General features: G+C 44.7%; 1 pseudogene; it reads right to left on the bottom strand.

The window, feature by feature from the left end:
* Positions 1-11285: 11285 nt before the first annotated feature.
* Positions 11286-12159, bottom strand: LOC113745828 (E3 ubiquitin/ISG15 ligase TRIM25-like; annotated as a pseudogene).
* Between the last annotated feature and the right edge of the window lie 2726 nt (positions 12160-14885).

Genomic DNA, 14885 nt, shown 5'->3' with positions numbered 1-14885 from the left:
TTTTCTGTTTTTAAAAAGGTCAAAGAAGACGTACAGAAACCTTTGTTTCCTCCTCTTCTCCTCCACTAGTTCTATCCTCCTCCCTTTCCTTTCACACCTCCTAACACCTTGACTGGTGGTTGTCTTCTTCCTTCACACTCTTCATCCTCCTCCTCCTCCTCCTCCCTGTCTGGTTTGAAGCCCGAGAGACGGCGCTGGTCCCACTGGGACGTCTTGAACTGAATATTAAATCTGAGTCTCAGCAGGTCAAACAGGTTCAGTTGGGATCAGCCTGAATGTTGTTTTGTCTGCAGCTTCTGCAGTTTGATAAAAATATACAACAATAATCACGAGCGACCCAAAATACAATGATAACATAATAACAGCTATTTTCACTGTAGGCCGTTTAAATGTTTAAAATAGTTTCCTCATTTCTTTTTCCATTTCGTGATGACAATTTCTACATCACAGACCAGCAGCAGCTGATCTCACTGCCTAGTCCAGCAGCAGTCAGCCCAGAACCAGAACCAGACCCAGCAGCGGCTGATATCACTGACTAGTCCAGCAGCAGTCAGCCCAGCTCGGCGTCTGTCTTTCAGCCTTTTATTTCACCAAGCTCTCACCAACCACTAAAAGTCAGGTCAGTTAGTTTATCAGAGGAAAGTTAATGAATGTGTCGCTCTCCTCTCCTCCTGCTGTTCACTCTCTCTCCACAGAGGAGTGGATGATGATGGTGCAGGAGGACGGACAGGCCGACATGATGCCGGTCGTCGCCCATTAGAGCGTCGCTCCATCTCGGTCCTGCAGATCAATGAGCGGCCTAATGAAAGCCAAGCGCTGTCTCACTGTGACACACGGTGACACACAACAGCCGGCCAATGAGGCGTCAGCTAATCATGCACCTGGCTCATGCTGATACTATTAACCTGATTGGCTCTGATCTGATTTGAGTCCAGTCAGTTGAAGAAATCCTCAATGAAACAGTGAAAGAGTTGAAGACCTGATCAGATTTCCAAACACACACACACACACACACGCAGGTTTTGACATAATCCTGCTTCAGTGGTCTCATGGTGGTTTCAGTTTGAAGATATTATCGATGTAAAATCTTGTCGACTTTTAAGAGGAATCAACCTCCAAAAATCAATCAAATCCTAGTTGGCAGTTTACAGAGAGTTTTATTTACTGCAGTCGGTGGTGGAAGAAGAAATCAAACTCTTTACTGAAGCAAAACTGGCAAAACCACAGTGGAAAAACACTCAATTATAAGTTAAAATCCTGCTTCCTCCAGAAACCGTACACGAGAGTTGGCAGTGAAATGCACTCGAGTGCCAAAAAGTATAATTGCTCATTGCAAATATTAATTATCAAACGCTGAATTTTAGAGAGAAGGAAGTGAAGTAAACGTTCCTCCTGAAGTTAAGATTAGGACATGAAAACATGAATATCTGCACGAATAAACAGAGAAAAAATGAACTTTAATAAGAGTGTGGGATACTTTTGATGAAGCTTTAAATCTGATGAACAACTTTATCAAACTGATATCGCGTCTAATGGGGAGCTCGACCTCTCTGGAGGTCTGACTGACCTCAAACATGTAGCCTGAACTTTATTAAATCTATCTGTAGTCAAGGGAAAGGTTACCACTTGAATATTTTTCTGCATATCGGGTTTCAGGGTTTTTTAAAAAGATGTTGCACTGGTTGAACCACCAGCACAAAATATGAGAAAATCTGATTCTTAGACAAAAAGTCAAAGATTCAAGAAGCCTGTGGACATAAAAACTTTAGCTGCACAGATATATTTTTATATTTCCAGCCTGAATTCCCTCCAAACTCTCTCATCAGTGGTCTGATGCTTCAAGCATCGTTTCTGGATGCTCCGTCTCGTGAAGTGATTTGATTTCAAAATGTGCATCCTCTGATTGTTTCAACAGGAAACTCATAAATATGAGGAAGTAAAGAGCATTATGTTTCCTGTTTCATGAGACCGTGACAGGAAACTCTCTCCTCTGTAGCATGAACACTTCCAGCAGCAGCAGCACTTTCATTTTTCCAAACAGTTCCTGTGGGGCCGGAGCAGCAGCAGTAAAGCAGGAAGGCGATAAAACGTGGGGAAAAGGACATTTCTGTAATTCACTGGAACGTTATGATTCCCAGCTGAGTCTGAGGAAGTTGTGCTGAGGCTGGTCGGGCTGCTGAGGTGGCTCGACCATCTGATTCATTTATTCTGTTTGTGTTTGAATGGAAATCCAATAAATGAAGCTGCACCATCACAGGTGACCAAACCTCAGGTAGTCCTGGGTCAACTCTCAGCTTGTTGCTACAAATCTAAAAATGAAGTTAATGATGGTGCTGAACGCTTCCACAAACACTGCATCCAAAATTGCGTCCCAAAAAAATCGTCCTACAGTACTGAAGTATGTGGTGGACTGTGAACTTCATACTGTATGATGACATAAACACTTTAATTTAGAAAGGTTTGTCTGATGCCAAGGTAAAGCTATGAGGAACTACAGGAGGCTTAAATATATATTTCTCACCTTGTCATGTGATCACTGAGGCTTTAAATGTTTTCATTTCACAAACTACTTTGGAATATCTGCTTGTGAGAAATGAACGTAAAGGACCTGTGTGTGCAGGATGGCCCAGCTGATTGCAACCTCCTCGCCTCACCCTTTCCTTCCTAGGATAAAGGAGAAACTACAGTGGTTGTCTGTTCTAAAACACAGACATATTTGAATACCTTCATACTGAAGAAATGTAACGTTGCTTTTTAAATGACAGATTCACCGTCAGATTTAATAACAAAACCTTTAGTTTAAACTTTTTCTCACGTTAATTATGCAGCGAAACTTCTTTTGATTGTTTTTATATGGTAACATATGGAATAAAACACCGACCTGAAATCAACATTATTTTACCGTAATATTAGAAAAAGAAATTCCCCATATTTACGGTAACATTCTGGCGACCACATGGCGATGATTAAACGTGTTCATGTGATTTCACCTGCCATATTCTGTAAATAGAACCAACGAGGTGATGCCGACTGCATTTATGAACTGCTACTGACTCGTGTTGGCAGTCAAAGAACGCGCTGAACGCTGTTTAAATGACAGCGAATGTGACCCATCTGTCCAAACAGACTGAGATGTGACGGCGTCTTCTGTCTCTGACTTCTTTAAGCTAATGTCTCTCCACATTTACAGAGACACTCCACCTTCAGACTCAGACACATTTATCCAGAGTTACAGCTGTTCGCACAGAATCGACCTCGCCGTCACAGAACAGAGGTCACTTCAGATTTTTTCTTAAAGACTGGAGCTGGAGTGTAAATAATGGAAAAGGTGGCAGAGAAGTGGAGCAGAGATGTGACCTGTGAGGAGTTTCTCTGTTTGTGTTTCGCTTCTTTTTAAATAAAGAAGCGAGCGCGGCGCGGCGTTGAAGCTCATTTCCTGTTTTTCTTTCCCAGGTTCTGAATTTACCAGCAGATAAGAACGACTGTTTGTGAGCATGCACATTAAAAACACTCTTCTTCTTCTTCTTCTTCTTCTTCTTCTTCTTCTTCTTTCTTCTCCAGCAGCAGCCGAGTGTCCTTGCCGAGGACGAGCGGCTCCTTCATAAATCTCCAGGTGTGGTGGAGCTCAATTAGCAGCGACGACGATCACCGCGCTCCCAAATGTCATCGTCTTTTTGTTGCTGCCAGACAATTAGCGTTAAATATCTTTTATTGTTGTTTGTTGCGCGCGAGAGCCAATTCTCATTTAGGATTCAAAGGCAAAAGTGCAGACTGTGTCATTAACGACGGCTGAAGTAATTAGTCGTCTACCTGCTGCTCACTAATCAGCACAAGGAGTGATTTAGAAAGAACGGTGGACGAAGGAGAGAGGGATCAAATGTCAGAGTTTCTCAGCGACACGGACGAAAAGAAATAGTTTTAAACTCATTTTTCTTATTTTTCTTATCAGTCATTAAAAATAAGAAAAAATGCTTAAAACAAAACAGACTTCAGAAATGTGTGGACACACACACACACACCTTCATCTTCACCTTCTAGGTCTGTTTTTCCTGGATTGTTGCAATGAAGAGAAATCATAACGCTACAACATACAACAATATTTAAAATTTTCAAAAACTGCAGTTCCTCTAACGTCCACTTGAGGCTGGCTCCAGAAGTGAGTCAGTCTCCATAAGTCCCCATGTCCAAATGTCCAACTAAGAGCGTGGACGCTTTGATTGACAGGTGGGTTTCAGTAACCAGGCTTCATTAAGTCCACCTCAGGTCCACGTCATTTTTGGATTAGCCTTGAGGCAATGGAGACTTCCAAGATGGAGACGACCAGAGCCACTGAACTTCACACCGGCTCTTCAGAAACCTGCGGAGGACGTCACGGATACAACATGAATATTTATACAGTCTATGGTCCTGATCCACACGAGGGGTTGTCGAAGCTTCATGGGGGGCTGGTGGTCGACAGTCTTTATGTTCACAAAGTTTTTAATGTTATGCATTGAATATAATATAATACATAAAATATGACACTACACTTTCAAAATTTCAAAGTCTGAGCACTAATTAGAGGACTCTTTTCCTGCTGCAGTTTGGTGTAGAAGAACTTAAACCCTTAAACCCGTCCAACACATTCAGGATGAACTGACTTCATCATAACACCGGTGCTCTGCAAACCTTTGCAGACCGGGATCATCATCTACCTGAAGCCAGAATAATAGAGCCCTTTAGAGCAGCGCACTGAATCCTGTGGTTTCTGGAGTTTCATGTTCAACAGCTCATGTGGTTTTGAAAGATTAGGGTGTCCACATACTTCTGGCAACATAATGTGTCTGAGTCAGCCTGCTGCAGAGCGTAAGTGGCCTCAGGTCTCCTGCTGCTGCTCCCATTGATTTCTTTCTTTTTATATCCTGAAATGTGAAAACCTCTGTGTGTTTGTGGAAGAATGTGAGCATGCTCCATGAAGCGCTGTGCTGATGTTCACGCCAACGTATTCTGACACTGTCTTCTGGTAATTTTAGGAAATTCATCCACATAAGTCATTTGAAGTGTTTTTCTTTTTGACCACAGAACAAGCTGTACGCAGCACATGAACACCGTCACCTTCTCAGGCTCCTTCTTAGCTTCCGTTTGGTCTCCACAAGCTCCTGAGGAAAATATCTGCCTGCTAAATGTTCCACTTTCTTCACCAGCTCGTCTCCAACTGTGTCTGTCTGCTGTTTGATAAACCCGGGTACACTCCCTGCTCAGCAGCAGAGCTTGTTGGAATGACAACTGCTGCTGCTGGAAACAAAACTGAGACAGGAAATGAGCTGCAAAAACCAAAACAAAAGGTGGCTAAAGGGGGCTAAAAAGCTCCGTACTGTAAATATAGTTTACACTGAGTAGTTTGTGACATTCATATGTTGTGTTTCCATGTGAATTATATTACAAATCAGCATTTATTTTGATGGTACCATCCATTTCCCATAATATTAGAGAAACCTCTACAGTATTTATTACGGTAAAATTCAGTTTTCAGGTTTTCTTTTGTTCGTGTGTTTACGATGTTCTCGCAGCATCAGGAGATGAGATATAATGACATAATGAGATTCTCGTTCTTCTTGTTGTCAGGTGATTTTAAACTAATGCAAACAGAGTTATGAATATTATATTGTGTAAATGCGTCCTCTGTGATACATGTCATGAACACACTTCAGACTGATGGAAGTCAGGACCTAAGTCCTTCAGGGTCAGAGGTCAGACATCATGGTGTTGTTGAGGGTTTGTGACAGAGCAGCCGGCAGCAGCAGCAGCAGGTATCGACATGAATACATAAACACGATAAAGACACAAATTTTGGGGAATTTTAGATGAATATAGATGTGCGACACCTTCTGTCGCTCGCCGGCTCGTCCATTTGTCTCCATTAGAGTCTGCAGAGGGAATTAAGCCGTGCATCTGTTGCAGGTCATGTCTGGATCTGTCATCGACACGCAGCCTCACGACTCATCTGAGCACAGAGGGAAGTATGGAGGCTCAGCAAGGACAAAACTACAGCAGGAACAAAGCTCATTCAAACGCAGTCTTTACATTATTTAATGACCTGAAGTGCCGGATTTACATCCTGTTTTCTGGCCACTCTTCGAACGACCTCATCTTATTTATCTTGATGAATTCACTTGTGATGCTGCACTCTCAATCCTCCATCTGTTAGCTCCTCCATCTTATTGTGGAGAGATGATAACAGGCGATACTGACGATGGTTTAAACCGTCTTCAGATCCAGCTTTGCATCCTCGTCTCCTCCTCACTTCATCTCCGGATGCTAACACTGGTCAGTCCGTCCGTCAGTCAGTGAGTTATTTAGACACTTCAAGGATTCATCGACCGCTGCTGCTTCATTTGACCTCACAGACTTCTGTATTTCATCAAATCAGGAGTCATACTTTGCAAATAAATGAAGGGGTTCCTCAAATCTACCAGACTCAAGTCTTCCTGTGGATTTAACTGATCATCGCTGTCCTCGCTTGAACTTTGTCTGAACTTTGTTTCTGCGAGCGCTCAAACTTCAGAATTGATCAACTTCCACATTTTGATTCACAAACATGAATTACAGCCGATTAAATACGCGCGGCAGCATTTTCTCATGTTCGTGATGACAATTAAGAACAAAATGTTTGATTGAGGCCACTGCTGTTCAAAGAATATGATGTTTGTTCATGTGGCCCTCACTTCCAGATCGATTACAGCCCGTCTCGGTGCTCATTCAATACTTTTGTCATCAATAAGCTTCCATATGGATTTGTCAGATAGCTGTGGATGGATAGAGAGAGAGGGAAGTGCTATGAACTCTGGGAAACGTGTCTCTTTGCTCAGCAGAGGCTGTCAGAGCGGCGAGAGAGAGAGAGAGTCGAGAGAGTCGTTCTGCTTCAGCGACGGGAAAATGCCACCGAGCTGCTCCGCTTCCTCGCTCATAAATACTCTCAAGGACCGCGGCTTTACAACAAGTCAATAGCTTCTGTTAGCAACACACACACACACACACACAGGCAGGGAAATACACACATACAAGCAGCAGTGTGCACGTACACACAAATAAAAAACACACATCAGCAAAATACGCAGATGCATGCTGTCAAAATATAAATCAACAATCACAGCACTACATAAACACAAGTGCCAGGCCAGCAGAAAGGGCTGCTGGGATAAATGCGGAGGCCGTGGCTGACGGAGCGGGAGGTAAATCTGTCTGGAAGGAGGGAAGGAAGGAAGGATGGAAGGGAGATTAAAACACGAATCTTCATTTAAAAGAGCTCTGTTTCCTCGCAGTGACAGCGTAAGAAAGAAAGCTGCTCTCTGAAACTTTTCTGTCACGACTTCCTCAAACGTCGCGTCAGCAGAAGAGTTGCTGCCAGCGGACTTAAAATACAACAATGCTGCAAACCGGACCGAGATCCAAAAGAACCCGGATCCCAGCTGACTCACCTGCAGAAACACGGTGTCAGACAGAAGCTTCAGGATGTCAGTATCCTTATCGACAAACCTTTTCAGTGACCCCTGACCTTTCATCTGGCTCCATCATGGGATCAAAAATACCCAGGAATAACGTCCTTCCACTGACCCAGGCTCAGGTTTTACAGACCATCCAAGACGATCTTCTCCCCAGCAACGTTCTCCAGCTCCTCCTGGAAGATCCCAAGGCTTTCCCAGGCTAAGATGGGCTCTGTAGTCCCTCCAGTGAGTTCTGAGTCTGCCTCAGTTGGACATACTCGGAACACCTCCAAACCAAGACGGCCAAGGTGCCCGAATCTCCTCGACCGGCTCCTTTTGCCTTGAAGGAGCAGCAGCTCGACTCCGGATACTCCTACTACTCCTACACCCGGCAGAGGAAGCTCATTTTGGCTGCTTGTATGCTGGATCTCATTCTTTTGGTCACTACATGAAGCTCATGACCATTGGTGAGGGTTGGAACGTAGATGGACTGGAAAACCGAGAGCTTTGGCTTCTGGCTCAACTCCCTCCCAACGGTCCAGCACAGTATTACTGCTGCACCAATCCGCCGGCCCATCTTGTACACAATGTTTTGTGATATTAATGAACCTCGCTCAGGACAAACTCAGACTGTGGTGCATCACTAGAAACATCGGGCTTTAGTACTTTTAGTACTTTTCCCCTTCCTGATGCTGCTAGATGTGATATGAAAGATTGTAGACTCACAACGCACTGAAGAGACGCTGCTATTCTCCTTACTGTTTCTTTATTTTCAGTATGCTGTGAACCCAGAATCTCCTTTTAGGGTCTTTGTTTGTCCTTGCAGCAACAGAAAGCAGTGAACTATCTTTTCTCTGTTCCACAGGAAGCAGTTTAGTTCGATGTACGTTGCCACGGCGTTGCCAAGCATCCCCAACTGTAGTTGGACTGCGATCGTTGCAGCATCACTGAATCTTCCTTCAAACTTTGATTTACAGATGTTGAAAGAAACGTAACTGGATTCAATGCAGGATTATCATGAGGGGATTAAATCAAATATTATCAAATCCTGGGGTTTGTTTGTATGTGACAGTCGAGAGCGACAGGAAAGAGACAGATTAGTTTTAATAAGTGACCAATCAATCAACGGTGCATCACTTCGAGGATGAAAGTTGCCGCTTGATGGCAGTCGAAGCAGAATTATCAGTTTCATCCCCCCGTCAGTGTCCTTCAGCTCGTCAGCAGTAGACACGTGTCCGTGGAGGAACAAACCGCCGCTGGTTCGATTCCCTCAGCCCGGCTGATCGCCTCCAACACAGCGTGGCCTCCATATTCATTGTATTTACAGCTCGGCCCGTCCCAGTGGTGTAAGAGCTGCTGATGGGTGGAGAAGAAGAGGCGGAGGGGGGGGCTGGATTGGAAGACAAAGAGAAAACCACCGCCTGACTCTGGATTCTGGGCGGCTGTTATTTTTAGCCAAAGCAGGCATAATCACCCGGGCAACGTCTAACAAAATTGTTCAGGCTTGGCTGGGCAATTAGGCCAGGCGGAGCAGCTAATGGAGAGAGAATTACACAGACCTTTCCCCCATTAGCCCCATTTACAGCAGGAAATTTAGCGGGAGTGTATGGACCAGCCGTGACTTCCAAACCAGATTACTGCCCTGAAACCACTCTCCCTCCCTCCATCCCTCCATCCATCCCTCCATCCCTCCATCCATCCATCCCTCCATCCATCCCTCCCTCATCTGCACACAATGGAAATCCATTCAGAGGAAATCTAACGGAAGTAGTAATAAGCCACAGTGTCAGTTTCAAAGAGAGTGAAGAGACGAGTTTATACGGCCGCAGTAAAAGTGTCTGAATCTTAACTGTCAGCTTTAAGAGCCCGTGAATAGATAACAGTGATGTCTCCATTTAAAGGGGAGCGCTACAACTTTTCTCCCGGGCGGAGCAACATCAACCAGAAATGAATTTAGCACGTAAGGACGGTGGAGTGCCTCCGCAAGGAAAGGGACATAAATAAAGGAGTTCACATTCAGTTCAAAGGTGGCACGCTGCAGGTAATCTTTGTACATCTGTGCTACTGGCAACTTTGTGAAAATGTGAGCATTAGTGAAGTGAAGCCAACAAAACCTGCAGTTCCTCTAACGTCCACTTGAGGCTGGCTCCAGAAGTGAGTCAGTCTCCATAAGTCCCCATGTCCAAATGTCCAACTTCACAGCAGAAATAAACATGTTTACAGCCTGGTACAAAAAACAGTTTTGGTCTCTGTAGCTAATTTCCCCGTTCATGACAGCTGTACTGAGGGTGAATTTATATACAACTCACCTGTTCACATTATATTAAGGCTTAAAGTTATGCAGGATTAAGAGCGTGGACGCTTTGATTGACAGGTGGGTGTGGTCACAGGTGGCTTGTTTGATCAACCAGGCTTCATTCAGCTCCACCTCTATAACCATTTTTAGAGGACCGCCCAGACGGAGACGACCAGAGCGACCACACGGAGCTTCACAACGGCACTTTGTCACGACTGCATCCATGTTTTCTACAGTCTGTGGTGATCCATCTGTCTGTTCTTCTTCTTCACTGTCAGTCACCTTCAGTTCAAACTCAACTTTATTTGTCACTTTAACCACGAGAAAGCAGCTCAGTGAAATAAACAGGGTGAATGCAGGGAGTTCATCTAGAGACATGTTCAATGAAAACATGAAGACTTGCAGTCTGTGTAATAAATCCTCTTTATTGACTGAGACACAAACTAAATGTTGTTTCTTCATTGAATCTCACATATGTACAAGAAAAGAATGAATCATCTCCTTATTGATTCTGATCATACAAACTAAAGTCATCATGAGCAGTGATAGCCTCCATGGCTAAACAGAACAGAAGGAGCCGCCACCTAAAGAAACTCAAAACATTTACACAACCACCATGAGAGAGAGGGCAAAGTACCGCCCACAGTGTTTGATTGACAGGTGAAGAAATGCCACAACAATCAGCAACAATGATGGAAACAAAACAAGCTGAAGACATGAGACACAGAATTTAACCCTTCAATGACTTCTGTCTATTTCACTTCACACAACTCAGCAGAGGATCCAGAACAATAAATCCCAAGTCCAGCATAGAGAGGCTGAGTGAACGTGGTCTGGACTCTGTGGAGGAGAGTCATGGTTTCAGAGACGCTGTAGAAGGACAGAATACCTGCACTGTGATCCAGGTACACTCACCTCTGGAGGACTGAGGACCTGAGACGGGAGTGGGACTTTGTTGTGAAGTATAAAGTAATAACTGTTTGTGTCACAATATAACATCCAAGATTTGTCATTGAATCCAAGAAACATTCATCTGGTTCCCTGCTCTGCTGATATTCTTGTATGCGACTGCTACACCAACTCCTCCTCTCCTCTCACCTCCCAGTAACACGTCCAGTCCAGTCTCTCTCTACTCAGGACCTGAGAACATGAAGTGATCTGTCTGGGTGACTAGAATAAGACTGATGGTGTTTCATTATGTCACTTTTCTGTTCCCCTCAGATAATAACAGCTGTGTGTTTGCTGTGTTTGGATCCAGTGTGAGTTCACGTGAATATTTTAAGAACTCAGCTCTGGTCTTGGGCTCTGGTTCTGGTCTACGTGACAGTGAAACATGGACTTCAGTGTCTGTCGTGAGTGTTTGTCCATTGGTCCCTCAGAACGTCCTGTAGTTTATCTCTGAGCTCTGACACAGCAGCTGTCACATCCTCAAAGTCCCTCAGAGGACGGATATTGATGCTGGATGAGTCTGTAGATTGGCTGAGTCGTGGACAGTGAGGGTAGTTGTGTAGAAACTGGTTGTGGTCCTCTGTGTGTGAGAGCTTCTCCAGCTCAGCGTCTTTCCTCTTCAGCTCAGTGATCTCCTGCTCCAGCTTCTCCTGAAGATCTTTGACTCGACTCACTTCAGTTTCCTGCTGGGATCTGACCTGCTGCTTCACATCAGACCTTCTTTCTCATGAGAGGATCAGCTCAGTGAAGATCTTCTCACTGTCCTCCACTGCTTTATCAGCAGAGCCATTGATAGCCTCCACCTCCTGTTGGAGCTCCTTCACATCTTTCTCTCTGTCCTGGATTCTCTGCTGGATGTTTAGTCGACTCACCTCGAGCTCTCTCTGCCTCTCAGTCCTTTCTGCTGCAGCTGAGACTGTGTCGTGGCCTTTATGTTCATCCATAGAGCAGAGATAACGATACACTGCTGATCAGTGCGACAAATATTCTTCATCACCTCATCATGACGAGAGCAGATGTTCTCCTGGAGCTTCTTGGAGGGCTCCACCAGCTTGTGTTTCTTTAATGGAGCTACATCATGAGAGGCTGGAGGTGTTTCTCACAGTAAGAGACCAGACAGCCAGACAGGACTTCAGAGCTTTCCGTTTTCTCCTAGTGCAGACATCACGGCCACCATCTTCAGGTCCAGCATAGCAGTGATCAGCAGGAGCAGCTTGGAGTCCAGTCTTCTTCAGTTCCTCCACTAAAGCTGCTAACATGGTGTTTTTCTTCAGGACAGGCCTCGGTGTGAAGGTCTGCCTCACTGAGGGCAGCTGTGGATTCTCTTCTCATCCTCTCCATCCCAGTGGCTTTTGATACAGTTCATGCAGTAGCTGTGTCCACAGGAAGTAGTCACCGGATCCTTCAGTAGATCCAGACAGATCGGACAAGGAAGGTTTCCCGGTCCAGTTTATTTCCTTGCGGCCATTTCTCCTCTCCGCGTCGACGACTGCAGTTTGACTTCCTCATAGCTGAAACTAGTTTTAGCTCTGATCTCAACAACATGCGGCCTGTCAGCTGACACGTCAGCACATGTTGGTTCCACCCATCTTCAAACTGTAGATCTGAGGGGGAGGGAACAAGGAAACACCTGAGCAGAGAGGAGCTGGCTGTGTTTGAGGCAGGAAGAAGGGGAGGCTTATCAAGAGCCGAGTCATTCCAGGAAGAGGAGCTTGTAAATGATCTGTAGAGTTCATACACTTTGATCGCTGTGAAGAAAATAGTTCCTGTTAAAGTTTCACCTGGAAATGAGTCCAAAGAAACCAGAGACTTTTCTAAAACACGCTGATCTGAAGGTGAAATAAAGGTAATCCTCCAGTCAGTGACAATCATCAGCCCAACAACCACTAATAAAGGCAATCATTTCATCTTCTTCATCTTCAGTGATGAAATCCTCGACTGTCTGTAAAAGGTGAGCTGTCAGAGAGAGGACTAAACACAAGGAGCATCACCAGCTGCCATTTTGTCACCTTTGTTCTTTCTTGGAAACCAGTGGTTCAAATGTATTACACACGTTTACTGTAAATATTTATACAGATGTAAGTAGTTCAAGTTTGCACAACCACAAACCTATACGCAACAAGACCAAAGAAGTGAGTCAGTCTCCATAAGTCCCCATGTCCAATGCCAACTTCACAGCAGAAATAAACATGTTTTGGTCTCTAAGCTTAAAGTTGGACCTTATATGGAAGTTTCAGAGATAACTTTGGTTTGGCGCTATTAAAATAAATTGAATCAAAGTTTTTTTTTCGCAGTCGAATAAAATGATAATTAAAAAACTGCAGCTGTCAAAAAATGTGCTTTTGTAAAAGGTGAAGTTTCTCCAGATTGTAGAGAAGTAAAAAATAGACGCGCAGTGCCTGAAATGTAAATGTCATTCCCGCACTCAGTGGTGTTTGTGTTGTTGTGAACAGTTGTGTGTGTGTGTGTGTGTGTGTGTGTGTGTGTGTGTGTGTGTGTTGCAGGAGTGGGTCAGTAGCTCCAGGCTGATACCTGTGGCTCTACAGAGCTGCTGCATTATTATGAACTGCACGAGATTTAGAAATAGAGGCGAGGTGAGAGGAACAGGCCTGCTTCTCCACAGTGGAGAGGATGAATATGAAACACTGGCATATGTAATCCACTGACACACACCACACACACACACACACACACACACACCACACACACACTGCATCTTCCTTCTCTTGGTTGTAGAAATTCACAGCGAGGCGTAACAAATATCAAAGACACAAAAAGAAAGTATTTAACAAGCAAAAGTTCCGATCCTTTATGAGATGAGAAAAACTCAAAGCAAAGCACGCGGGCAAGATTTCCATTCCAGCATTAATTCCAGCGCTGGTGAATTTCCCATGTCGGCAGCCATTACGGCCTGTCAAATCAAATGTGACACCGGGGAGGGGGACGAGAGAGAATATTCAAATCATCTTTCAAATCTTTTCAGAAGACACTCCTCTCGTCGCTGACAGCTCTGACAATTATTTATGTCTTACAGATTTTCCTTAAACCGCCGCTGACCCTTGAGGACGTGCACGAGAGCGCACGGATGCAGCCGGGGAACCGACGTGCACGCGGAGAGACGGGACACGTACGTCCCCTCCGAGTGTCAATCAGTCGAAAGACATCATGAATGTCAACGCAGCAGAAAGGAAACGTCCAACATGTGGACCGTTAACCAAAGAGACACGCTGCTGTACTCAACAGGAGAGTACGTCCAGTTTTAGACAGTCTGCTGGGAATCCACCGAGACTACGTCCAGTGTTTAAGACGTCTGCGGGGACGTCACGGAGGACTACGTCCAGGTTTTAGACAGTCTGCGGGGACGTCACGGAGACTACGTTCAGGTTTTGACAGTCTGCGGGGTCGTCACGGAGACTACGTCCAGGTTTTAGACAGTCTGTGATAGTCACAGAGACTACGTCCAGGTTTTAGACAGTCTGCGGGGACGTCACAGAGACTACGTCCAGGTTTGAGACAGTCTGCGGGGACGTCACAGAGACTACGTCCAGGTTTGAGACAGTCTGCGGGGACGTCACGGAGACTATGCCAGGTTTTGACAGTCTGCGGGGACGTCACAGAGACTACGTCCAGGTTTTGAGACAGTCTGCGGGGACGTCACGGAGACTACGTCCAGGTTTTGACAGTCTGCGGGGACGTCACGGAGACTACGTTCAGGTTTTGACCAGTTGCGGGGACGTCACGAGACTAGTCCAGGTTTTATCTTTTAGTCGTTTTTTGTTTTAGACAGAAAAACATAAACTCAACAAAAGCTTTGTGTTTTCTGACGCGCTGAATCTTCCTCTGGTCACATGGGGTGATTTTTATTTTTGTCAACACAATTATTGATTGATTTATTGGACAATAAAAAAATTTAGGATGAAACAACTTTCCATCGTTTAGGACAACACGAGATAACGCGGATGGAGGGGGTGACGATAGTCGACGGCACGTGATGAACTGACCTCGTGCATTCAGAATACTGAATACTGAACAACACAATGAAAATACATCCAGCATTAAATCCTTTAAACTGGCGGAGTCTACCACAACACATCTCAGCAGTGCATGAGTTCATAATTTAATCAATTTTCTTCATAACTTTGGGTCGTTTTTTCCAGAAAACATCTGCTGAGTATAAA

This window comes from Larimichthys crocea, chromosome I (genome assembly GCF_000972845.2).
Source record: "Larimichthys crocea isolate SSNF chromosome I, L_crocea_2.0, whole genome shotgun sequence".
NCBI lineage: Eukaryota > Metazoa > Chordata > Actinopteri > Sciaenidae > Larimichthys > Larimichthys crocea.
This window is presented reverse-complemented; position numbering and strand designations above follow the sequence as displayed.